General features: G+C 42.8%; 1 protein-coding gene and 1 long non-coding RNA gene across 4 annotated transcripts in view; one reads left to right on the forward strand and one right to left on the reverse strand.

The window, feature by feature from the left end:
* gpc5b (glypican 5b) overlaps positions 1-25,441 on the forward strand; it is a 648,632-nt gene that overhangs the window by 260,366 nt on the left and 362,825 nt on the right. The window lies entirely within an intron of this gene.
* LOC134345454 (uncharacterized) overlaps positions 8,019-25,441 on the reverse strand; it is a 30,765-nt gene continuing 13,342 nt past the window's right edge. Inside the window, exon 3 of the long non-coding RNA XR_010017700.1 lies at positions 8,019-8,982. This is a non-coding gene — a long non-coding RNA (uncharacterized LOC134345454). The remainder of the gene's footprint in view (positions 8,983-25,441) is intronic.

Below are 25,441 nucleotides of genomic sequence, written 5' to 3' on the forward strand. Positions count from 1 at the left end.
CACTAGTCACAGGCCTCCACTCAGAGAACCAATTCTCTACCAGCACTCTCTGGCTACTTCCATCGAGCCAATGTCTAATCCAATTTACCACCTCTCCATGTATACCTAGCGACTGAATTTTCCTAACTAACCTCCCATGCGGGACCTTGTCAAAGGCCTTACTGAAGTCCATGTAGACAATATCCACTGCCTTCCCTTCATCCACTTTCCTGGTAACCTCATCGAAAAACTCCAATAGATTGGTCAAACATGACCTACCACGCACAAAGCCATGTTGACTCTCCCTAATAAGTCCCAGTCTATCCAAATGCTTGTAGATTCTGTCTCTTAGTACTCCCTCCAATAACTTACCTACTACCGACGTTAAACTTACTGGCCTATAATTTTCCGGATTACTTTTCGATCCTTTTTTAAACAACGGAACAACATGAGCCACTCTCCAATCCTCCGGCACCTCACCTGTAGACAGCGACATTTTAAATATTTCAGCCAGGGCCCCTGCAATTTCAACACTAGTCTCCTTCAAGGTCCGAGGGAACACTCTGTCAGGTCCCGGGGATTTATCCACTTTAATTTTCCTCAAGACAGCAAGGACCTCCTCCTTTTCGATCTGTACAGTTTCCATGATCTCACTACTTGTTTCCCTTAATTCCATAGACTTCATGCCAGTTTCCTTAGTAAACACAGACGCAAAAAACCTATTTAAGATCTCCCCCATTTCCTTTGGTTCCACACATAGCCGACCACTCTGATCTTCAAGAGGACCAATTTTATCCCTTACAATCCTTTTGCTCTTAATATACCTGTAAAAGTTCTTTGGATTATCCTTCACTTTGACTGCCAAGGCAACCTCATGTCCTCTTTTAGCACTCCTGATTTCTTTCTTAAGTATTTTCTTGCACTTCTTATACTCCTCAAGCACCTGATTTACTCCCTGCTTCCTATACATGTCATACAACTCCCTCTTCTTCTTTATCAGAGTTGCAATATCCCTTGAGAACCAAGGTTCCTTATTCCTATTCACCTTGCCTTTAATCCTGACAGGAACATACAAATTCTGCACTCTCAAAATTTCTCCTTTGAAGGTTTCCCACCTACCGATCACATCCATGCCAGAGAACAACCTATCCCAATCCACGCTTTTTAGATCCTTTCTCATTTCTTCAAATTTGGCCTTCTTCCAGTTAAGAACCTCAACCCTAGGACCAGATCTATCCTTGTCCATGATCAAGTTGAAACTAATGGTGTTATGATCACTGGAACCAAAGTGCTCCCCTACACAGACTTCTGTCACTTGTCCTAACTCGTTTCCTAACAGGAGATCCAATATTGCATCCCCTCTAGTTGGTCCCTCTATATATTGATTTAGAAAACTTTCCTGAACACATTTTACAAACTCTAAACCATCTAGACCCCTAACATTATGGGAGACCCAATCAATATATGGAAAATTAAAATCCCCTACCACCACAACTTTGTTTCCTGCAGTTGCCTGCTATCTCTCTGCAGATTTGCACTTCCAATTCTCTTTGACTATTGTGTGGTCTGTAATACAATCCCACTAATGTGGCCATACCTTTCCTGTTTCTCAGCTCCACCCACAAGGACTCAGTAGACAAGCCCTCTAATCTGTCCTGCCTGAGCACTGCTGTAATATTTTCCCTAACAAGCAATGCTACTCCCCCACCTTTCATTCCTCTGCCTCGATCACATCTGAAACATCGGAACCCTGGAATATTAAGCTGCCAGTCCTGCCCCTCCTGTAGCCAAGTTTCACTAATTGCTATAACGTCATAATTACACGTGTCAATCCATGCCCTCAACTCATCTGCCTTCCCCGCAATACTCCTAGCATTGAAATATATACACCTCAGAAGATTTTTACCACCACTCACAACCTTTCTATTAGTGGATTTGCTTGAACTTTTAACATCATTTATTTTCACCCCAGCCACACTGTCAGCTATGGTACTGTGGTTCCCATCCCCCTGCAAATCTAGTCTAAAGCCCCCCCCAATAGCATGAACAAACCTCCCTGAAAGGATATCGGTCCCCCTGTAGTTCAAGTGTAACCCGTCTCTCTTGTACAGGTCCCACCTGCCCCAGAAGAGGTCCCAATTATCCTGAAATCTGAAACCCTGCCCCCTACACCAGTTCCTCAGCCACTTGTTCATCCTCCAGAGCATCCTATTCCTACCCTCACTGGCACGTAGCACAGGTAGCAATCCTGAGATTACCACCCTCGAGGTCCTGCTTTTCAACTTCCTACCAAGCTCTCTATACTCACTCTCCAGGACCTCCTAACTCTTCCTTGCTATGTCATTGGTACCGATGTGCACCATGACATCTGGCTGGTCACCCTCCTACTTCAGAATGTCATGCGATCGATCAGAGACATCCTTGACCCTGGCACCTGGGAGGCAACAAACCATCCTGGATTCTCTGTCACGACCACAGAACCTCCTATCTGCACCTCTAACTATTGAGTCCCCTATCACTACCGCTCTCCTCTTTTTCCACCCTCCCTTCTGCACTGCAGAGCCAGACCGAGTGCCAGAGATCCGGCTACTGCAGCTAGTCCCAGGTAAGTCATCCCCCCCAACAGTATCCAATGCGGTATACTTCTTGTTGAGGGGAATGGCCACAGGGGAACCCTGCTCTGCCTGCCCTTTCCCCTTCCTTCTCCTGACAGTGACCCAATTTCCTGTCCTCTGCTCCTTTGGCGTAACTACCTCCCTATAGCTACGATCTATAATCTCCTCATTCTCCCGAATGATCCGCAGGTCATCCAACTCCTGCTTCAGTTCCCTGACGCGGTTTGTTAGGAGCTGCAGCTGGATGCACTTCCTTGCAAATACTTGATATTGGAGGTTTGATGTTAAAAGTAATGAATCTGTTAGTATTCTTCCCTTGTATTCCCTAGGAGTGGAGGACTTACCCAGTGCAACCTGCCAGGGATGCCTCCCTGCTCTGCATCTACAATTCCGCAGTCTTTTGTCCCTGTTCTTTTGCCTGTATTCTCTCTCTCTAACTGTTTTGATTGACCCTTTCACCAGTCAACCTTGTTTACACCTTAGCCCTATGGACACCCGGTTTTACCCTCTCAGCAGTAGGAACCTGTCTCACCCATACTGCAGCTTAACAAGCTGCTTTTGTACCCGTCGCAGTTCTGATGAAGGGTCTTCAGACTGAAACAGTAACTCTGTCTGTTTTACTCACAGATGAAGCTTGAGTGGCAGAGCATTCCCAGTGTTCTGCAAGCATTAGATTGCCAGAGTCTGTGCAAGTTTTTTTTAGTTTTGCACTATCTACAGTTTTGGCTTTCAAATGGCAATGCATTTCTTAGATATTGAAAAAAATAAAGAGAAAAGATTAAGGCTCCCGAAAGATTTATATTTGGAACATACAGGAAGAGAAATATTTGTTTTTGATATAATTAGATTCCATGATCGTGCAAAAGAAAGCATTCAGTTAATTGTCGATCAGGAAATAGTTCATGTAAATATTCCATAATGCAGCAAGCATTTAAAGTGATGTACGTGGAGTATGATGAAACATTTAAAAAGAAAGTTAAATGATTTAAAGCTCTGCAGGGTGTATTTGAAAAAGATGGAGAATTAGCAATGGCCAAAAGTGTTGTATTTGGGTACTGTGGATACAGGTATTTCTTGTCATGTGCTCATTCACAGGATGCATTTATTTCCCATTCCTGATGTAGAGTTTTGGCCCAAAATATTGGCAATTCCTTTCCTCCCACAAATACAATTTGACCCACTGAGTTCGTCAAGCTGATTGTGTCCGCTTTCTTTATTTCCAAAAGACAGTGAACCACCATCTTGTGATTTTGTAGTGCTGAATGGTTTGCTGGATATAGTGGAGGTGTAGAAGGCAGCAGGAAGTCAATTTTATTTTTATTTAGAGATATAGCACAGAATAGGCCTTTCCTTCCCTTTGAGCAGTGCTGCAAGCCCGTAACCGCTGATTTCACCCTAGCATGATTGTAGAACAACTTGCAATGAGCAATTAACTTCCTAACCAGTATGTGTTTGGACTGTGGGAAGAAACTGGAGCACCTGGAGGAAACCCACGCATCCCACGGGGAGGGCACACAAACACATTACAGAAGATATGGGATTGAACTCTGAACACTGAAGTCCCACCCTTTAGCAGAATCATGCTAATGGCTACACTACCTTGGCACAATTATATTGCTGTGTGTGGCAGTCAGGCATCATATCTTGGTGAAATCTTGTAAGAATAACAAGTTTCATTCCCTGAAGGCTGTGATTGATCCAGTGGGTCATGCAACAGTCTGGCAGTTTTGTGGTCACCTTTAGAGACCGCCTTTCTATTCCACAATTATGTGATTACATTTAAATCCCTCAGATGCTGTGGCAGTATTCAACCATTCACCCTTCATATTATTAGTTCAAGATCGCTCAAGTATAAGAGATGAGATGGGTACTTCATCATAATTCTTCACTTTGTATTTCCATGTTCCACCTAGAGACTCTTTTGCACCATGTATAAAATCCCAGCGGTCCAGCCTCTTTCTGTTCACTATTTCAGTACAGAATCCCATAAGACACAAGGACAGGAGCAGAGCATTTATCCAGCAAGACTCTTTTTGAATTTGTTAAACCATGTTGTTTCCAATGGCCTGAACTTTGTCCTAGTTCATTCCCACTGCCTAGATTTCTCTCAGGTCAAACAAGCAAACCTCTTCCTCAATGTCAGTTGTTCAACCCGCCAAATAAAAACTAATTAAAGCTTAGTCTGTCTCCAGTAATGTCCATATAACCATATAACTATATAACTATATAACAATTACAGCACGGAAACAGGCCATATCAGCCCTTCTAGTCCATGCCAAACTCTTATTCTCACCTAGTCTCACTGACCTGCACTCAGCCCATAACTCTCCATTCCTCTCCTGTCCATATATCTATCCAATTTAACTTTAAACAACAACGTCGAACCTGCCTCAACCATTTCTGCTGGAAGCTCGTTCCACACAGCTACCACTCTCATGTTACTCCTAAACCTTTGCCCTTTAACTCTCAACTCATGTCCTCTTGTTTGAATAAATATCCTTTTGTAAATTCTGTGTAGACTTCGTAACTTTATCTCCTGGAAGACTACTCCAAGAAATGTGACTAAAAACATTCCTAATAACATCTTTCTGAAGTAAACTGTGTTAATATGTCACTGTAAACAATGAAGAGGCGAGCGATGGAGAAACCATTTTGGGGGATGAACCATGCTGGGGTGTTGCAGATTCGATGCAGATGGAGTGAGCCATTCAGCAAGGAGAAGTCAGGGCAGAAGAGTTCTGATGCCTGTACTACTGGCTGGTGCAAAGTTGGATCGCTCTGGGCACTGAGCTGATTTGAAAAGTTTGAGAGTAGCTTTGGGCTGGGCAGCGAAATCTGGGCCCAGACGGAGTTGCTATGCAGTGTAGTCTAGGCCCCGAGCCCTTCACAGCAGTGGTTCCAGGGTCCTAATGTGAAGTACAATCTGCTGTTTAGTCAGTTTAAAGATTGGCCTAGATTGGAGGTGAGAGCTCTCTGTATTGTTGACTCTTCTCTCCATGGCGCCAGAGCCTTTCGCTGCAGTGGTCCCAAGTCCTAATGTGTGGTACAGTCCGTTGTTAGGACAATTTAAATGCCTGCCCAGATAGACTGGAAAGTCCGGGTGTTGGGATTGGAGGAAAGAGCCGATTTTCCTCCCTCTCTGTAATGGTCACTCTCACTCCTCTCTCCATGGCACTGAGACTATGAAGACTGCCCCGGTTGCTGTGCTCTGTGCCTGCTAATACGATGAACTGATACTGAGGCTTTTGTGCCTACTCCATTCGGATCTAAGGACTCATTTTAGTTCAGAATGTTGTTGCTCACTTGTATTGTTTGCATGATTTGTGATTTTTATTTCCCTTTCTCTTGTGCAACACTCTCTTGTGTTAGTCTTTTATTTTTTATTTAGTAATTGCTTTTTTTTCGGGTTTCTTGCTTTGTCGATATCTGTAATCAAAAAAATCTCAAGGTTGTGTAATTTATACATTTTTTGATCATAAATGTACTTTGAAACTTTGAATTTACCTTCAGAAAATTTTCATAAGCAATGATAAGTGAAATAATTTAAGTCCCTCAGCGCCAACTCCTTATTCAACAGAAGAAAAAATGCAACAAGCAGGCTTCTTATCAAATTATCCTAAATCCAGAATTAATTGTTCACTACTTTGAACACCTGAGGAGAATATGTTCTACTGCAAATGTACTGGTTATTGGAAAGAAGGCATTTGGAGTATTTTGAATAATATTTTCTTTGGTCTCTGTAGGATATTCCTGTCTTGGAAGGATGTCAGCAAAATATTTATTGGACTTATTTCTGAATTAAGAAGAGACTGGATATATGAAGCAGTTATTTTTATTGGACTGATTTCTTCATTAAGAAGAGATTGAATAGAGGAGGCTGATGTTCATTTCCTTTAAAATTGTTGGCCACCTTCTCAAATGAAGGGGTTGTCTATTTGGGGCTGAGAGGAGGAGAAATGTTTTCATTGATTAGTTGTTGAATCTCTGGAATTCAAATCTTAGTTCGTTTAAACCATTGTTCTTTTAGAGCCCTGTGGGCAGCCATTTTGTTCCATCTTCCTCTCCTTCACCCTTGGAAAACTTCAGCTCCTGCAAGATCTTATAACTTGATCCAAACCCGCACCAAGTTCTATTCCCCAACACTTTGTGCTTGCTTGCTGATAATGGCTCTCGAAAATCCAATAGCTCTATTTTATTATATAGCTCATTGACACCTATAGTACAGACATTCTTTTCAAAATCCTCACTGCAAGAATTTGAAGTTTACAATCAATGTAAATTTTTGAGGGATCAGTTTTATCCGCTCTAGGGAAATAACAATGAGTTTTGTAGAAATAGAACATTTTTTTACCCTTTAATCATCATGCTTCAGCCTCCAGTAATAAAACAAAAATTGCCCAATCGGTCTATTATTGTAACACAGTTATTTATTTTTATTTAGGATACAGTGCAGATCAGGACCTTCCAGTCCAAAGAGCCATGACACCCAGCAACCCACTTTTATAACCCCAGCCTAATCACAGGCCAATTTATAATGACCAATTAACCTACTACTCAGTACATCTTTGGACTGTGGGAGGAAACTGGAGCACCCGGAGGAAACTCACACAGTCACAGGGAGAATGTACAAATTCCTTATAAACAGAGGCAGGAGTCATGTACTGAAATACATCGAAATGCATGCCTCCCATACAGATCATTCCATACATAAGTACATCAAGATACTACCAAAGGAAAAACGATAACAGAATGCAAAATATAGTGTTGCAGTAATAGAAAATATGCAGTACACATAGGTAAATAAAGTGCAAGAGCCATTATGTGGTAGATTAAGAGATCAAAAGTTAATTTTTTTGTACAATAGATCTCTTAAAGAGCCTTATAATAACAGGCTAGAAGCTGTCCTTGAGACTGGTGGTACATGTTTTCAAGCTCTTGTATCTTCTGGCTGATATGGGGGTGGGAAAAGGAGAGTGAATGACTGGGGTCAGAGGGGTGCTTGGATTATGTTGGATGCTTTCCTATGGCAGATCATAGAATACAGAACACGAACAGGCCCTTCGGCCCATAATGTTGTGCTAAACCAATTAAATTTGTAACCAAATGGCTAACTAAACTAATCTCTGCTGCCTGCACAATGTCTGTATCCTTCCATTTTCTTCACATTCATGTGCCTATGTAAACATCTCTTAAAAGTCTCTAATGTTTCTGCCTCTACCAGCACATTTCAGGCACCCACCACTCTGTAAAAAAAACACTTGCCCCTTACATGTCCTTTGAAATTACCTCCTCTCACCCTAAGTGTACGCTCTCTGGTTTAATCCTTGGAAAAATATTATCTGCCTGCTTTGCCTATGCCTCTCATAATCATATAAACCTCTATCAGATCTCCCCTCCACCTCTGCTGTGCCAGGGAAAACAACATAAGCTTGTCCAATCTTTCATTTATAGCATGTTTTTTTAATCCAGGGAACATCCTGGTAAACAACAGGAATTCTGCAGATGCTGGAAATTCAAGCAACACACATCAAAGTTGCTGGTGAACGCAGCATCCTGGTAAACCTCTTCTGCACCTGGTCCAAAGCCTTGGCATCTTTCCTCCAACGGGGTGACCAGAACTGTATGCAATATTCCAGATACGGCCTGATGCACCATCAATAATTCCAAAAAGACTGAAGTAGGGTAAATACTGAAAGGCTTTTATTCGCAGTAAAATGTGACTTCCAGCATGCTGAGCCTGCTCCCGGACTGAGGAGGTTCAGGGGTCTGTGGGAGGAGCCACAGGGGCAGTCAGCAGAGGGGCGTGTCCAGACAGGTAACCCAGTTACAACATATATATATATAGTTTACCACATTCACCCCTCCTTTTTTAAAAAGAGTCCCGCGGGGTGAAGTGACTGACAATATTTAAAACAAGTATATTTACAGGTCAAGTCTATCAGGCGGTCGAGTCCGTCGCTGTGATCTACGTAGCACCGGCGATGGCGGTTGTGCTGGCTCCGGCCTGACTTCAGGTGCCAGCACGTTAGGCGTCGGTAATCCCTCGTGCGTGTGCATCGCGCCCGGTGTGGAAGTGTTGTGTGGTTTATGCGTAGGGCTTGGAGTGCGCGGTGTCTGGTGGGTATACATATCGGTGGATACGGGGTTAATAGTCACCATGGAGTGTTCAGGGTAGGGGCCCGGTGCTCCTGTGGGCGCCAGGTCGCGGATGGAGACTGTGTCCTCCCGCCCATCAGGTAAAACCACGTAGGCATACTGGGGGTTCGCATGAAGTAGGTGAACCCTGTCGACCATCGGGGAGTATTTATTCCTCCTCGCATGTTTCCAGAACAGCACTGGCCCCGGGGACATCAGCCAAGTTGGTAGGGTGGTCCCAGTGGTCGACTTTCTGGAAAAAGAAAAGAGTTGTTCATGAGGGGTGGCATTGGTGAACGTGCATAACAGGGAGCAGATGGAGTGGAGTGCCTCGAGAAGGACCTCCTGCCAGCGGGAGACCGGCAGTCCCTTTGACCTGAGGGCTAAGAGTGTGGCTTTCCACACCGTGGCATTCTCCCTCTCCACCTGCCCATTCCCCCGGGGATTATAGCTCGTGGTCCTACTAGTTGCAATTCCCCTAGCCAGCAGGTATTGGCGCAGCTCGTCACTCATAAACGAGGACCCTCTGTCACTGTGGATATAGCGCGGGGATCCAAACAGAGTGAAGAGCTTACGCAGGGCTTTTATAACTGACGTGGTAGTGGTGTTGGGGCAGGGGATGGCGAAGGGGAACCGCGAGTACTCATCGATAACATTAAGAAAGTACTCATTGCAGTCAGTGGAGGGAAGGGGGCCCTTAAAGTCGACACTCAGTCGCTCAAAGTGGTGGGTGGCCTTGATTAGTTGTGCCTTTTCGGGTCGGTAGAAGTGCGGTTTGCACTCTGCGCAGACTTGGCAGTCCCTGGTCATCGTCCTGATCTCCTCAAGGGAGTAAGGCAGGTTCCGGGCTTTCACGAAGTGGAAAAGCCGGGTGACCCCCGGGTGGCAAAGATCTACATGTAGGGCGTATAGCCGGTCGATCTGCGTGCTGGCGCACGTTCCCCGGGATAGACCATTGGAGGGCTCATTGAGCTTCCCAGGCCTGTACATGATGTCATAGTTGCAGGTGGAGAGTTCGATTCTCCACCTCAGAATTTTATCAATTTTGATTTTGCCCTGCTGTTGGTTACTAAACATGAATGCGACTGAGCTCTGGTCAGTTAGCAGGGTGAACTTTTTGCCAGCGAGATAGTGCCTCCAGTGCCTAATAGTTTCCACTATGGCCTGGGCCTCTTTCTCCACCGCGGAGTGCCGAATTTCAGGGCCTTGAAGGGTACGGGAGAAGAACGCCACCGGTCTTCCCGCCTGGTTGAGGGTAGCAGCCAGCGCAAAGTTGGAGGCGTCACTCTCTACTTGGAAGGGAATGGCCTCGAACACCACATGCATTGTTGCTTTGGCAATGTCCCCTTTTATGCAGCTGAAGGCCGCGCGGGCCTCGGCTGAGAGGGGGAATGTGGTGGACTTGACCAGGGGGTGGGCCTTGTCTGCGTAGTTAGAGACCCATTGGGCGTAATACAAAAAGAAGCCCAGGCACCTTTTGAGGGCTCTGAGGGTATTGGGAAGAAGGAGTTCCAACAGGGGGCGCATACAGTCAGGGTCAGAGCCAATAACTCCGTTCTCCACGACACACCTAAGGATAGCAAGTCGGGTGGTCACAAACACACACTTGTCCTTGTTATAGGTGAGATTGAAAGCTTTGGCCGCTTGGAGAAATTTTTGGAGGTTGTTGTCATGATCCTGCTGGTCGTGACCGCAGATGGTGATGTTATCCAGATATTGGAACGTGGCCTTTAGTTGGCACTGGTCCACCATCCGGACCATTTCCCTCTGGAAGACAGATACACCATTCGTGACACCGAAGGGGACGCGCAGGAAGTGATAAAGCCTGCCGTCCGCCTCGAAGGCGGAGTTAGGGCGGTCCTCTCGGTGGATGGGGAGCTGATAGTAAGTAGATTTTAGGTCTGTGGTGGAGTACACTTGTACTGTGCTATCTGATTGACCATATCCGCGATGTGGGGTAGAGGGTAAGCGTCAAGCTGCGTGAACCTATTGATGGTCTGGCTATAGTTCACGACCATCCTATTTTTCTCCCCGTTCTGAACAACGACCACCTGCACCCTCCAAGGACTTGTGCTTGCCTCAATGAACCCCTCCCTGAGCAGCCGCTGCACCTCCGACTTAATGAAAGCTCTGTCCCCCGCGCTGTACCTCCTGCTTTTAGTTGCCACAGGTTTACAGTCGGGGGTCAGGTTGGCGAACAGCGGTGGGGGAGGCCACAAGTGGCGTCGGTAGTGCGGCAGTTGGCATGGTGTTGGGTGGGATGCGCAGGTCGGTGTGTGTGTGTGGTCAGTAGCGGGGTATGCGACGTATTCCTACAAAACAGGGGATTTATGACAGTGATTGGTGGGACAGGCCCATCATACTCCATTGTCACGCTTTTCAGGTGGCTCTGGAAGTCGAGCCCCAATAGCACAGGGGCACACAGTTGAGGCATGACCAGTAACGTAAATTCTGTGCCCTGCACCACTAGCGTCGCTACACAACCCCCCTGGATGTCTGTTGTATGCGACCCGGAAGCCATGGTGATCCTCTGACCTACCGGCCGTATCACGAGTCCGCAATGCTGCACCGTGCCCAGGTAGATAAAACTCTCCATGCTGCCTGTGTCATACAGACAGCTTGTCCTGTGCCCCTCTAAAAGCCTTTCAGTATTTACCCTACTTCCAGTCCTTTTGGAATTATCGATGGTGCATCAATTTTATTCACAGTAAAATATGACTTCCAGCATGCTGAGTGTCTGCCCCTGGACTGAGGAGGAGGAGCAGGGCGAAATCACCTTTATTCAGGGGTCTGTGGGAGGAGCCACAGGGGCAGTCAGCAAAGGGGCGTGTCCAGACAGTTAACCCAGTTACAACATATATCTATGGTTTACCACATGGTTTACCACACAGCCTAACTAGAGTTTCATAAAGCTGCAACTTAACTTCCTGACTTTTGAACTCAGTGCCTCACGTAATAAAGGCAAGCATTCCATAAGCCCTCTTAACCATTCTATCAATCTGCAGACATCCCACCCTGCAAAAACTCATTACTGGGAGGTAGCACCATCAATTTGCGGGAGACTCCCGGAACTTCCGGGGGAGGTGGGATGCCTGCAATAGAGAAACTCCTTAGCAGCTAGCCAGCTAGTTTAAATAATGTTAGCTATGCTAATGAATGAATGACACCTGTTAAACTCACCTCAACATGTCTTTTACAGTCCTAACCCACCATGGGCTATAGAAAAGTCACTGTTGCAAACAGTGTAGTGAGAAACACTGGCATTATTTTTGACCCCTATTAGGCAGGGGCACACTTTAGGGTAGTCTAGGGTGACGTACGTTTTATATATTCTTTATTTGGAACACTCTGCCATGGCGCGCTCTCTCTCGCCCTCTCTCTCTCTCTCTCTCTCTCTCGATCTCTTGCTCTCTCTCGCTCGCTCTCAAAAAAATTGATTTCCTGGATATTGTATGTAATTTGCGTGCATCAGAGAGCCACTATTAATATGCAGGAGACTCCCGGAACTTCCGGGAGAGGTAGGATGTCTGAATCTGTGAAGCCACTTTCGGGGAGCTACGAAGTTGGACCCCAAGATCCCTTTTGGTCATCAACACTGTTGAAGATCTTTTCTCTTTGCGTTTGACCTACCAGTCAGAATCAGAATCACTTTATTGCCAGTATGTGAACCATACCAGAATTGATTTTTGTTCGGTGTAAAACTCAGGACTAATAGACCACACTAGAGCAACCAACATTTCACAAGACCGTAGTGCAAACAGCCATGAGCAAGTAGCAGAATAGGCACATGCACAAACGTCAGCAATCAAGTTTCAATGTAAACCTATGAACAGACTCAGTAAGTATCAACAAAGGATTCAAAGTACATTTATTATCTAAGTATGTATAAATCATACAACCTTCAGATGCATCTTGCTTACACGCAGCCATAAAGCAAGAAACCGAAAGAACCCATTTTTTAAAATGCCCAACATGCAATGTGCAGAGGAAGAATGAAGAACACAAATCATGCAAACAATAAAAACAAGCAACAGCATTCCAAACCAAATTGAGTCCATAGTCCTGAATCCCGGAGTGGTAGGAACAGGCCCATAGACTCGGTCTCAGTTAGTCATAACAGAACAAGGAGAGCAGAAATGTCTATCTAATGCAGGTTGTGCAGGGACAGTGGGGGTATTGCACTCGAGTGAGTTTTGTTGAGAAACTGGATAGCCACAGGAAAGAAAGATTAGAGCGGACATGTAGCCCTGTTGGTGATAATGTTGTCGTGTCTCTGATGGCGATTTGCTGAACTGGTAACTGCTAGGGTGGGTAGAGTCAGACAGCAGTCATTTTTTCAGCTCTTTTCTTCACTCTGGTCTTTTAAAGTCGGTAGCTGACAGCCAATGATCTTCTCCGCTGAGTGGACCTCTCAGTGCAACTTGGATTTGGTGGTGGAAGTGGTGGGCAACCCAATGGTGATAGAGAAGCTCACAACAGTTTCAATGATGGCTGAGTAAAAATTCATCAGGATACCCCTGAGATGTTAAGGGGCAACACTTCACAGTTAGGCGGGTTAAACTCTATCTGCCATTTCTCCGCTCATATATGCAAATGATCTATATCATGTTCTATTCTTTGCCAGTCTTCTGTGATATCCACAGTACCACCCATCTTTGTATCATCTTCAAACTTGCTAACTTACCCATCTACATTTTCATCCAGGTCATTTAAATACAGTACATCAGAGGTTGCAGTACAGAACACCAGCTAGAATAAATCCCTTTGACAACTACCCTTTGCCCTCTATGAGCAAGTCAGTTCTGAATCTAAACAGCCAATTCACCATGGGTCCAATGCATCTTAATCTTCTGCATGAGCCTTCCATGAGGGGCCTTGTCAAATGGCCATGTAGACAACAGCTCTACCTTTATCATCTTGTCAAAAAATTCAAACAAGTTAGTAAGACACAACTTGCCCCACACAAAGCCATGCTGGCACTCCCTACTTAGGCCATGGTTTTCCAAATACTCATAAATCCTACTGCTAAGAATGATCTCCAGTTGGGAAGAGTAGATAGAGTCTGGGAGTGGAAGCTGGTTTTTGTGATAGACTGGGCTATGTTCACAACCCTCTGCAATTAAGGAAATTAAGAACCTGGTGGCATGGTGCAAAGACAATAACCTATCCCTCAATGTCAGCAAGATGAAGGAATTGGTTGTTGACTTCAGAAGGAGTAGCAGACCACATGATCCAATTTACATCGGTGGTGCGCAAGTGGAACAGGTCAAAAACTTTAAGTTCCTCGGGGTCAATATCACAAATGACCTGACTTGGTCCAACCAAGCAGAGTCCATTGCCAAGAAGGCCCAGTAGCGCCTTTACTTCCTGAGAAAACTAAAGGAATTTGGCCTGTCCCCTAAAACTCTCACGAATTTTTATAGGTGCACCGTAGAAAGCATTCTTCTAGGATGCATCACAACCTGGTATGGAAGTTGTCCTGTCCAAGACCGGAAGAAGCTGCAGAAGATTGTGAACACGGCACAGCACATCACACAAACCAATCTTCTGTCCTTGGACTCACTTTACACCGCACGCTGTCGGAGCAGTGCTACCAGGATAATCAAGGACATGACCCACCCAGCCAACACACTTTTTGTCCCTCTTCCCTCCGGGAGAAGGCTCAGGAGCTTGAAGACTCGTACAGCCAGATTTAGGAACAGCTTCTTTCCAACTGTGATAAGACTGCTGAACGGATCCTGACCCGGATCTGGGCCATACCCTCCAAATATCTGGACCTGCATCTCGGTTTTTTTGCACTACCTTACTTTCCATTTTGCTATTTTCTATTTATGATCTATAATTTAAATTTTTAATATTTACTATTGATTTGTAATCCAGGGAGCGGGAAGTGCAGAATCAAATATCGCTATGGTGATTGTACGTTCTAGTATCAATTGTTTGGCGACAATAAAGTATAACGTATAATTTCTTGAGTCTTGGGCAGAACTGTTGCCAGACCAAGCTGTGATGTATCTGGATAGGATGCTTTCAATGCCGCATCAGTAAAAAATATTGAGTTATCAGAGACATGCCAGATTTCCTTAACTAAATGACAATAAAAGAGGCAACACACATCAAAGTTGCTGGGGAACGCAGCAGGCCAGGCAGAATCTCTAGGAAGGGGTACAGTTGATGTTTCGGGCTGAGACCCTTTGTCAGGACTAACTGAAAGAAGAGCTAGTAAGAGATTTGAAAGTGGGAGGGGAGGGGGAGATCTGAAGTGATAGGAGAAGGCAGAAGCGGGAGGGATGGAGCTCAGAGCTGGACAGGTGATTGGCAAAAGGGTTATGAGAGGATCATGGGACAGGAGGCCCAGGGAGAAGGAAAAGGGGGATGGGGGAAAAACCCAGAGGATGGGCAAGGGGTATAGTCAGGGGGATAGAGGGAGAAAAAGGAGAGAGAAAGAAAGAATGTGTGTATATAAATAAATAACGTATGGGGTACGAGGGGGAGGTGGGGCATTAGCAGAAGTTAGAGAAGTCAATGTTCATGCCATCAGGTTGGGGGCTACCCAGATGGAATATAAGGTGTTGTTCCTCCAACCTGAGTGTGGCTTCATCTTTACAGTAGAGGAGGCCGTGGATAGACATATCAGAATGGAAATGGGACGTGGAATTAAAATGTGTGGCCACTGGGAGATCTTGCTTTCTCTGGTGGACAGAGTGTAGGTGTTCAGCAAAACGATCTCCCAGTCTGCGTTGGGTCTCACCAATATATAGAAGGCCACATCAGGAGCACCAAACGCAGACTGGGAGATTGTTTCGCTGAACACCTACGCTCTGTCCACCAGAGAAAGCAGGATCTCCCAGAGGCCACACATTTTAATTCCACATCTCATTCCTATTCTGATATGCCTATCCACGGCCTCCTCTACTGTAAAGATGAAGCCACACTCAGGCTGGAGGAACAAAACCTTATATTCTGTCTGGATAGCCTCCAACCTGATGGCATGAACATTGACTTCTCAAACTTCCGCTAATGCCCCACCTCCCCTTCGTACCCCATCCGTTATTTATTTATATACACACATTCTTTTTCTTTTTCTCTCTCTCCTTTTTCTCCCTCTGTCCCTCTCACTATGCCCCTTGCCCATCCTCTGGGTTTTTCCCCCCTCCCCCTTTCCTTTCTCTCTAGGGCTCCTGTCCCATGATCCTCTCATATCCCCTTTGCCAATCAACTGTCCAGCTCTTGGCTCCATCCCTCCCCCTCCTGTCTTCTCCTATCATTTTGGATCTCCCCCTCCCCCTCCCCCTCCCCCTCCCACTTTCAAGTCTCTTACTAGCTCTTCTTTCAGTTAGTCCTGACGAAAGGTCTCGGCCTGAAACGTCGACTGTACCTCTTCCTAGAGATGCTGCCTGGCCTGCTGCGTTCACCAGCAACTTTGATGTGTGTTGTTTGAATTTCCAGCATCTGCAGATTTCTTCGTGTTTGCGACAATATAAGAGGACTGAGTGTTCTCATAATCTAACTCTCTGAGGAAAGGGAATAAATAAATAAATAAATATTTTTAAAAAATTTTTAAAACTTTCTGAGGAGGTTGAGGTGTTAGTGTGCTTCATGGCTATAGTATCTGCATGATTGGAACAAAACAAGTTATTCTTAATATTTACACTTAGGAACCTGAGATCTCGACCATCTCTACCTCAGATGGGTGTGTAAACACTGCATTTCTCCATCTCTTTTGTTTACCCTATTGTTTCCATCAGTTACTGAGCTCTAAAGTCCACTCCCAGTATGTCTCCAAAATCCCTGATAACTGTACTTCCTGTTTTTCCCCGGTGTTATTTAAGTGTGATATTTTTGGCTATGATAGCAATATCACATCCAACATCGAGGATTATCACTGTGGCAGTACAATTGCATGACACACAAAATATGGCCATCTCTCTCAGGGACTTTACTCTGGCATAGAGCCATCAAATCATCTACAATAGAAATTTGCCCTTTAACCCACAAAATCTACACTGACTGTGAAGAAACTATTTACACTAATCCTTTGATATAGTCCCATTTTATGCTTCACACCCTCTCATCAAACTTTCCCCAATTCAACTATTCATGTAAACACTAGGGGCAAGTTACCGCAGCCAGATGACCTGCACACCTTTGAAATGGGGGAGAAAACTATATAACCCAGAGGAAACTCATGCATTCACAGGGAGAACATACAAACTCCACAAACACAGAGCCCCCATGGTCACGGTTTTCTGTGCTCTTTTCCTCAAATTTTACAACATTTGCTGGATTTGTTTATCGCTGACTTCCCTGACTAACATTTGTTGAAATACAATATTTTTCCTCATTAATCATTGAGAATTGTCGTGCAGCCCTTTTGTGAAAAAGAAGCTAATTCTGAAGGTTTGCCTACAGGCACTAGAAGAGACAGCTATTGTCTTTGATGGAGAAGATGAAGTCTGAGAATGTTAAGTGAGAATGGAATGTTCTTTTTTGTTGTTTATATTAATGTCTGTCCGAGCCTCGGTTCTGACACTGTAAAAATTAAATCAAATGCAAAGTAAACAATGCCTTCATTTCATCTGCACTGTGGGAAAATCAATGATAAGAGCTTTGTTTGTTAGAGAAAGGAGAATTTGCCCTGAACCCATCAGAAATGTAATTAAAGTAAATAGTTCTGTGGTAATATAATCCCTTCACCAATGAATGTGGAAATAAACTGGTCTGATTATTTTAACTTGCTTCTACATGGTGATGTTTGCACTATTTTTCACCCTTTATTATTCCATTTTCAGTGGCCAAGCTTTAACATACCATGACACCTTGAAACTCGGTCTTTTGCATCAACTTTGAAAGTTTCTTGAAGTACTTTGCCCTCTTAACCATGCCTTCATTCAACAAGCTAGCTCCTCTTTCTACTGCTTGGTCCCCGGTTTCAATTTAATAAAGCACCTTGAAATGCCTCCTAATCAATGTACTGTTGTGACCTTAGCTTTCCTATTTCAAACTGAAAGCATTTCTCCAATAATCACTTCCTGCTGTTCAGAAATTCATCCCAGACAGATTGAATTATTTGTTAATTACCAAGTTGAATTTAATGCATGTGTATGATGTCAGCATTTTATTAAGTCCACTGTGAAGAGTTTACACAAGCTATGTGCAACCTAAGGTATCAATTGTTCTCCAGATTCAGATTCCTTTTAAATACACTACACCAGAGTAAAAGAAGTGCAAACCTTCCTATTTATTTTGTTAACTCCTTTGAGATCCTTTCTGTCATTCTGCCTTTGTGTTGGGTCCATGGGCAAGTGGTTAAGGCATTCGTCTAGTGATCTGAAGTTTGCTAGTTCAGGGCTCAGCTGTGGCAGTGTGTTTGAGTCCTTGAGCAAGGCACTTAACCACATATTGCTCTATTGTCTGTGCGAGGAGTGGTGCCCCACACAGATTTCCAATCTGCACCTTCTAAGGCATAAAAATGCCCGACACAAGCTGTTCATGGTCTGAGTCGATGTTCCCTCCTTCCCCCCTCCTGTCATATGACAACAGATGAAACATCCCTTCAGAAATTTTCCTTCATGCCTCAACTTGCCTTTCATCATGTGTGACCTGGACTTTTCTCATGCGATTGCAAGACCCTGTTGGACATTGATTGCTGCAAGCCTCTTTCTCTTGGTTTGGTGAAGAGGTAGGCAGAGCGGCAGCAGTGCAGCCTCGGTTGTAGTGAGGACTAGGCTCTAAGCTGCGTTGTTGCCTGCTGCCTCAGTCCAGGTGAGGAGACGCCAGAGGCTGGTGTAGCTTGCTCGGTTGGGGGTGGCCTGTCCCATTATTTCTATCCTCCAGTGTTCGACTGGTGGAATGACAGGCTGGATTGCTGGGAACCATCAATTTGCGGGACTTGTCGCTCTGGGTCTCTGACTTAAAAAATGTGTTTTCTTATGTGACAATGTTTTATTTTCCTTTCTCGCTATTTTGAATGCCTGTATATGTTTTTCCACTTTGGCCCCAGAGGAACACGGTCTCATTCAGCTGTATCCATGTATGGTTTGAATGACAATTAAACTTGATTTGATTTGCTGCCATGAAGACATTTCCTGCTTTGGTACAGCCTGGAAGGACAAGGGCAGCAAGTGTATCGAGATTCCCTCCAGGGCATGCGCCTTCCAGGCACAATTATCACTCTTCTTTCAGAATCACCAAGTCCAGCTGCCTGGCTCCCTCTGTGGTACATAGTCAGCACATGGCTGTAGGGTGATGGCAGTACCCATCACCATCTTAACGAAAATTATAGATGACTAGTCAATACCAACCTTGCCTGCAACATCCAAAAGGGAATAAAATTAACAGTGACAAGTCTGACCCCCTTAAGCCGTCATCCCTCTAACATTAGTTACATTCCTGTCTATCTAATTCTATAGTTGAATGTCTTCTGCTTCTCAAACTTTTTGGAGCAAATATAATACATTCATTATAACAGTTAGTGTACCTGCTGCAATTATTGGTTCCATTCAGTCATGTCTTGACCAAGGGTGTAATTCTACACTTTCAATGCTTTTGATTATTCATGCTTTCCTGAGTACTTATTCTATCTTTGTCATTATTGTGTAATATCCTGTAAGGTTCTTTATCTATGATTATGGATGTCATGCTGAGGGCTGGAGTAGATGTACAATATCTAGCAAGGAAGATCGCGTGGATTTGTGGATTGTTTCACTTGGAGATGAGCAATGGGATGTAAATGCAACAGAAGTGATGTCTTCGAATGCAATACCTTTCTTGGTCAGGAGTGCAAGAAGGTAGTTCATCACTGCTGTCTCAATGGAAATTAGGATAGTAAGCAATACTAGTGTTCCTTTGTTAGCATGCATAGAAGGGGTGCAAAAGCAGATGCTGGAAACCTCAAAGTCAAAGGAAATTTATTATCAAAGTATGTATATGTTACCATATACTACCTGGAGATATATTTTCTTACAGTGAAATCAAGGAAAATACTGAAATACAATAGAATTTATGGGAAACTATACATGACTAAAGATTGACATGCAACCAATGTGCAAAAGAAGACAAGTTGTGCAAATAAAAATAAATAAATAACTAATACTGCGAACCCGAGTTGTCGAGTCATTGAAGGTGACTCTGCAGGTTGTGGAATCTGTTTGGAGTTGAGGTGATTGAAGTTATCCACGTGGCTTCAGGAGCCTGATAGTTAAAATGTCCAGAACCTGGCGGTGTGGGATCTAAGACTCCTGTACCTCCTGCCCAATGGTGATAGAGAGAAGAGAGCATGGCCTGGATGGTGGGTGTCCTTGATGACGGATGCTGCTTTTTTGTGATAGTGCTTATTGTAAATGTGCTCAATCTGGAATAAAAGCAGTAAAGGCCAAGATCACTGAGCTGGTCAGTCGTTGCCTCTGGATACGGGGGCTGAGATGATGTTTTCAGTACTTCATAACTGGTACTTTACAAGCTCTGGAGTTATTGATCGGCTGGCATGAGTGATTGTCACCTTTGTTATGTTTCTGGCTTCATCTTTTAAAATGCTGAACACTGGTACACCTGGAACATTTTCCAAAGCAGCTATCATTTACCTTTATTAGTGAACTGATACCCGAGCACCAGACGATATTGTTATACCTGTTCTTATACCATTGGACCAAAACAGTAATTATGATCAAGGCAGCATAGGATAAACTGTGTCATCATTCCTTATGAAACTCTTGGTTTCTTTATCCTCATGAATAAGGATAGAAGATGGTGATTTTCCATATTTCCTCATCCTTATTAGACTCAAACATTGCAATCACAGTCTGCAAGCTCTATAAATCTGCAATCCTCTATTAAAACTTTCATTCTAGTTGACTTTGTTTACCTGTATTGTTTAATATTTTTACCTTGAAGCTTTTGAGCAATATTTACCAACTCCCTAGTGGACAACAATCAGTTCACATCCTCTCAGGTGATCTCCCCCTTGTTGGTTCGTTTTAGCAGTAATTGCTTTAATTGTCTTAGCATTCTCCTGAGTTTTATTTTCATTTATTGTATTTAATTCTGCTGCTCCTACAATGACGCTCATTCCTAGCCAATATATCAAACATCATCACAATTGCAATTCAGAAGTGATCTCCTAAAACTTCTGTCTGTTAATTACATCAAAATTACTGGATATGAGCTGTTAACATATTCAAACTCCTACCAAACACAGCTCAGGAAAAATATGATGTCCTGACTGCCTTGCTCTCTTGATTGCAATATTTAATTTGTGAGTGTCTTCTGCTTCTGTTGATTCACTGATTTGTTTCAAACCGATTCTCATATTTTCGGCAAAGATTGCACAACTTGTTTCTTCTTAGTTGCCAAAATATGTTTATCTTTTCTCCTTCTTGATATAGACTTTCATGGCCAATATTATCCTGTGGCAAGAGCCCAGAAATAACATAGATGCTTGATCAATATTGGCATTCTTCTTTATAAGGTTTTGCACTGATCCCCTTGATCCCATCAGATACAAATTTGCCCCAAGTTGCATGTGCTGATAAAGTATCATCAGTATATCATCATCCACTTCTGAAAATTGTATCCGTTGAACTCAGTTGAACCAATTTCTGGGAGAAGCAGAAAGTATTTTGCCTGTCATTGCAAACAGCTGAGATTGAATTTCTACACCGGTGCGTATTGGTTTTTCCCTCCCATGTTTTGGTTGGTTAAATTTAGATTGATCACTTTAATTTGTATATGATTTCTTGCAGACCTTCCCAATTTAGTCTTCCACTTAGCCACACCACCCTGTCTTACTTTCAACAATTTAAACAGCTTGCCAATCAACTGAAGTTCTACTGATTTGTAGATGTTCTTTTGATTGTAGCTAAATCAAACTGCTTTTTACAGCTTGTAGATGATTAGCCAGCAACTAATCATTGACAAATTGAAGCAGACATTTTGATTTTCAGAATTAAAAAAACACTGAAATATCTTAAAGCATAGGACCAATTCTATAAAAAATGTATACAAATTATTAACTCAAGCACTACAAAGAAGGCACCTACATATTAGATTTTTATGGTTGGAAAACTGCAGGAATGAGTTGAACTTACTCACACAACAGTTTGAAGAAAGCTGTCATTTTTATCATTGTAAAACTTGTATGTTTGACCCTTGAATTTCAATGGAAATTAATCCACTGTACACATCTTTAACTTATAGAAACTAATTTTCCCTTAACTGTCTCATTGCTGGTGCAATATTAAACTCAAAAGAACAATGAAAAGATGTTCATTCAAGTACATGAAGACTGTTCCTTTAATGGGTTAAGAGCTATGGAAAAAAAACTTACATGATTTTTCATGACATTTCACACCAGAACATTGAATCCTGCAATGAATTATGATCTCTGAAAAGGCTATTTCTTTCTGACTTTCCAAATTGCACACCTAGAGAATATTCAGAGAATTTGCATTATTAGCTGCCTCCTCTGCCAAATCCATGGAAAATCAGCTCCATGGTATAATCAGGCAAATTTTGAGGGAATTACTTCAAATCAGCTGGAAACTAAAAGCAGAAAGCAGCAGCAGTTTTCTCCTTGAACAAATTATCAGCTGGTGAATATTACTGCTATTTCCCAGGATCATGTAGTTTGCAGCAAACATTGGTACACTCACATACATTCTCAGCGACTGGACACAGAAATGAGCAGTTTTATTTTAATACACAAGCAAAAAGTGATAATGTTTCCCTAGATAATTAGAGTTTCACTGTATTCAAGTACAGGTAACACTTTTCTCTTCAGATTCAGATTAGTTTTTCATATACATTAGGGTAGAATAAAATTCCTTGTTCACTTGCAGCTTACTGAGTAAACAGTATACATGGCAGTAAATAATAGATTAGATTAGATTAGATTATGAGGACACTCATAAATACAAACAATAAATGCAGTGTTGTGCATGAAAACAAAAGATGGGTGCAAAGTACAGGAGTGCAAACTGAGTAATATAATGCAAAAAGATTTGCTAAATTGACACGACAGAGGTAATAGAATCAAGAGGTTGGTGCAGTCTCACTCCCTGCTGGCATTCTGGAAAACCAGGCTAATGAGTGAGCCTGCTGCTGAACCATCAGGATTTCCAAACAATTGCAGTATTAGTGTACTTAAAAAGTGTGGCCATTGCTAGCAAAACTATTAATGGCCTTACCATTCTACTTTCCCTTGGGACAATGGTGATGAACTACCTTCTTGCATCACAGCAGTTCTGGTGATGGTCTGCTGATCCTACACACCAGCTGTCCTACACATCAGTATTTCCTTTTTAGCCTGAAGCACCTTCATACTTGCCAACTCCACTCTTAGGCACAATATAATTTCCAGTATAAAGCAAGTCTACCATATGCTAACATGAGAAAAATTATTTAAATATTTAAATTTGTTTTTACAACCATCTTACACAGTACCTGTGTACTGTACAGCGGCTTCAATATCAATGCGAACCTTGAGCTTGATGGTTTGGTTCAAGTTGTGACAGCAAAAGCCTCAAGTTCCCAAGCGTAACAATGTACAAGGGTTTCTGTTTTTTGTGAGTATGTGGTTCACTGCACTGAAGCCTCTTTCTACAGGCTAGGAGGATGGAAATGCAATGAAGAACAGTTCGGCTCTTCTCCAAAGAACAGGAAACTTTGTATGATGGTGTAGCCACATGCCACAACAGCCGATATTTTTGAAAGAAATTTTTACTTCTTCATCATTATGAATTTTGATAATTTCTTCTTGCAAGCTCTCTTCTTGTTCTTTCAGCTTGCAAAGAAATTAGTTAATTATCCAGTCCAAAATTTCCATATCGTTCAAATCTTTGAATCAATTCTGAACATCCTTCAGTGACTGCAGGTGTAAGCAGTACAATCAGTGAAAGAGAGTGTCATACTTTCCATGAAGGGAAACTGTAAGATCATTCTTCTCCCAATGTTTTGCTTATATATTTCCATTTTTATGATAAAATTGGACACTGCAGTTTCTGCCTAGATTAAATTGAAATTCTCACTCTGCAGTTTCATAATTAGTAAGTTCATTTTATCATACAGATAGGCTATGTATGCCAAATCTCCAAGTACAAGTTCAATATTGTTTCCCAAGTTCTTGTTGACTTTGAGCAAAAATTCAGCCGGTGTCTAAAAGATGAACAAAATGTTTTCAGCAGCTGCATTTTGACAGCCAACTGACCTCAGTGTGAAGAATCAAGTGTTCAAACTCTCCATCAGCATTTTGGCATAACATAGATGAGTAATTTTGTTGATAGATCATACAAGAGTCATGATTGAAAAAAGTCACTGGCTGATGTTTTCGCAAACAGATTTAGAATTTCTTTTTTCATAAAATGCCACTAAACCAGCATGGCGATCTGTCATATATGGTGCTCCATTTGTTGCACAAGAAATCATGTTCCTAATTGGAATACTTTTATCCTCTATATAGATTTTTTGAGATTGTAGTAGATTGATTCTCCATTGATTATCGTTTTAACTTTTTACAAAAGAGAATCTCTTCATAAACTTTTCCATTTTTGGTAAGCCATACATATGCCATTAACAGTGCCTCATCGTCTTGCACAATTGACTCATCCAGTTGTACCCCAAATTCTGCTTTTTGTAGCTTTATGCAGAGCTGATACTCAATGTCTTCACTCATTTCCTCAATACGACAAGCTACAGAGTTGTTACTCAGAGGAATTGATTTTAAAATACTGGTATCCATTTTGAGAACAGTGGTGAGCACTTCTGATACAACAGGCATTATCAATCTGTCACCAATTGTATGAGATTTTCCACTGTGCTATCATTTTGGAAATGCTATCAGAAGTCATTTTTAGTTTTCTTGGAATATGACTTGAGTGTGCAACACTTTTCAATCGCTTCTTTCATCTTCTGGAACTGAGTAATACCTTAAGTAGCCTTTTTATGAAAGTGTTCCTGCAATCTTGATGGTTTGGTGCCTTTATTAGACAGTACAGTATTACAACTAAGACATATGGGGCATCACTGATCTGATGGGAATAGAATAAAATCATACTCCAGGTATGTAACATTGTATTGATACACCTTCTGTAGTTTCTGTTTCTTAGAATTAAAATTCAAGGCTTCACCACTTTCAGGCTCGTAGAGATCACACCATAAGTATTTATTCATCATTAACAAGGCTAAATCCATAGAAATGCCAATGGATTTCCAGCATAGGCAGAATTTCTCGTTCTTATACTTGTATGCTGTCCTTTTAGTCATAGGGAGATACAGCACAGAAACAGCTCATCCACCCATTTATACTAATCCCACTGCATTTTACCCACATTCCCATTGATTCACCCCAGCCGGCCTCTCATGGTCTGAGTCGACGTTTCCTCCCCAACCCAGCTCACCAACAGAGTAGAGGCAAATTACTACAGCCAATTAATCTATCAATCTGCAAGTCTCTGAGATGTGGGAAAAACCCACCTGTGTGACAGGGTGACTGTATGATCTCCCACACAAAGTGTACCTGAGGTCTGGATTGAACCTGGATCACTGGAGTTATCAGCCTGAAGCTCTACACTTTGCACAGTGCACCACTCTCAAGGTCCGTGGAACAAGAAATAGAAACAGAAATTCTGTAAACTTGCTACAGGTCAGACAGCTTCAGTAGAAAGAGTAGCAAATACTGTTTCAGCTCCATGACTTTTCGCCAGATGCTGCCTGACCTG

This window comes from Mobula hypostoma, chromosome 4, assembly GCF_963921235.1.
Source record: "Mobula hypostoma chromosome 4, sMobHyp1.1, whole genome shotgun sequence".
NCBI classification, from domain to species: domain Eukaryota; kingdom Metazoa; phylum Chordata; class Chondrichthyes; order Myliobatiformes; family Myliobatidae; genus Mobula; species Mobula hypostoma.